Source organism: Schistocerca cancellata, unplaced genomic scaffold (genome assembly GCF_023864275.1).
Source record: "Schistocerca cancellata isolate TAMUIC-IGC-003103 unplaced genomic scaffold, iqSchCanc2.1 HiC_scaffold_672, whole genome shotgun sequence".
NCBI classification, from domain to species: Eukaryota; Metazoa; Arthropoda; class Insecta; order Orthoptera; family Acrididae; genus Schistocerca; species Schistocerca cancellata.
This window is the reverse complement of record NW_026046683.1, coordinates 12501-14727: the sequence shown is the minus strand read 5'-3', so window position 1 is coordinate 14727 and position 2227 is coordinate 12501. Positions and strand designations below refer to the sequence as shown.

The window sequence follows — 2227 nt, the reverse complement described above, 5'->3', positions numbered from 1 at the left end:
CAGGCGCGCCGGCCGACGGACGCGGCAGGCGGCGCAGCTGCGCGCCGGGGCACCCTGCGCGCGGCGCCGGGCGGCCAAAGTGGGTCCTCGCGGGCCCGGTGCGAAGCGCGGTGGACATCTGCAGTGTGCTGGTCCGACTGAGGACTGTGTGCGTTGAGGATGCGCCGCCGCCCGGCACTCGGCGCCGCGACGCCGTCTGCTGCTCGGTCGCCCCAGCGGTTCTCGCTGGTGGTTTGTATCGCAGTTGTGCAGACGTGTTGGCACGTGCGCTGTGCTGGGAGAGTTCGCTTCGGCACCCACGTGGGGCCTTTGCCCTTCTGTGGCGCTGGCGTTGGAGCTGCCGGTCACCGTAGGTGGCGCGTGTTGTCTCCCGCCGGCAATGCCACGACAGCACGCTCCCGGGCCTCTGTCGGCAGCGGCAAGCTCAGTTGGGAGCACGGGTGGTCGCACCTAAAGCGTCTACTCGCCTAACTCCGGGCGATTGCGCCTCTCTCGAACCCGACCAAGTACTTAGGACGGCGCTGCGCGCCGCCGGGACCTGAGAGGGTTTCGAGGTGTATTGTGCAGGGGAGCTCAGCCTCCTCCTGTTTGCAGAATAATTGAGCGGAGACGCTTGCGTGTTCGCGCGGGCCCCTGGGACACACTCCCGGGCGGCCGGCTGCTCAGCTCTAGTTGACGCAGCTCCCTGGTTGATCCTGCCAGTAGTCATATGCTTGTCTCAAAGATTAAGCCATGCATGTCTCAGTACAAGCCGCATTAAGGTGAAACCGCGAATGGCTCATTAAATCAGTTATGGTTCCTTAGATCGTACCCACGTTACTTGGATAACTGTGGTAATTCTAGAGCTAATACATGCAAACAGAGTCCCGACCAGAGATGGAAGGGACGCTTTTATTAGATCAAAACCAATCGGTCGGCTCGTCCGGTCCGTTTGCCTTGGTGACTCTGAATAACTTTGGGCTGATCGCACGGTCCTCGTACCGGCGACGCATCTTTCAAATGTCTGCCTTATCAACTGTCGATGGTAGGTTCTGCGCCTACCATGGTTGTAACGGGTAACGGGGAATCAGGGTTCGATTCCGGAGAGGGAGCCTGAGAAACGGCTACCACATCCAAGGAAGGCAGCAGGCGCGCAAATTACCCACTCCCGGCACGGGGAGGTAGTGACGAAAAATAACGATACGGGACTCATCCGAGGCCCCGTAATCGGAATGAGTACACTTTAAATCCTTTAACGAGTATCTATTGGAGGGCAAGTCTGGTGCCAGCAGCCGCGGTAATTCCAGCTCCAATAGCGTATATTAAAGTTGTTGCGGTTAAAAAGCTCGTAGTTGGATTTGTGTCCCACGCTGTTGGTTCACCGCCCGTCGGTGTTTAACTGGCATGTATCGTGGGACGTCCTGCCGGTGGGGCGAGCCGAAGGCGTGCGACCGCCTCGTGCGTGTTCGTGCGTCCCGAGGCGGACCCCGTTGAAATCCTACCAAGGTGCTCTTTATTGAGTGTCTGGGTGGGCCGGCACGTTTACTTTGAACAAATTAGAGTGCTTAAAGCAGGCAAGCCCGCCTGAATACTGTGTGCATGGAATAATGGAATAGGACCTCGGTTCTATTTTGTTGGTTTTCGGAACCCGAGGTAATGATTAATAGGGACAGGCGGGGGCATTCGTATTGCGACGTTAGAGGTGAAATTCTTGGATCGTCGCAAGACGAACAGAAGCGAAAGCATTTGCCAAGTATGTTTTCATTAATCAAGAACGAAAGTTAGAGGTTCGAAGGCGATCAGATACCGCCCTAGTTCTAACCATAAACGATGCCAGCCAGCGATCCGCCGCAGTTCCTCCGATGACTCGGCGGGCAGCCTCCGGGAAACCAAAGCTTTTGGGTTCCGGGGGAAGTATGGTTGCAAAGCTGAAACTTAAAGGAATTGACGGAAGGGCACCACCAGGAGTGGAGCCTGCGGCTTAATTTGACTCAACACGGGAAACCTCACCAGGCCCGGACACCGGAAGGATTGACAGATTGATAGCTCTTTCTTGATTCGGTGGGTGGTGGTGCATGGCCGTTCTTAGTTGGTGGAGCGATTTGTCTGGTTAATTCCGATAACGAACGAGACTCTAGCCTGCTAACTAGTCGCGTGACATCCTTCGTGCTGTCAGCGATTACTTTTCTTCTTAGAGGGACAGGCGGCTTCTAGCCGCACGAGATTGAGCAATAACAGGTCTGTGATG

General features: G+C 56.4%; 1 non-coding gene across 1 annotated transcript in view; it reads left to right on the top strand.

Annotated features, from left to right (window-relative positions):
• The first annotated feature begins 682 nt into the window (after positions 1-682).
• LOC126138855 (small subunit ribosomal RNA) overlaps positions 683-2227 on the top strand; it is a 1909-nt gene continuing 364 nt past the window's right edge. The window contains exon 1 of the ribosomal RNA XR_007528356.1: positions 683-2227. This exon is cut by the window's right edge and continues 364 nt beyond it. This is a non-coding gene — a ribosomal RNA (small subunit ribosomal RNA).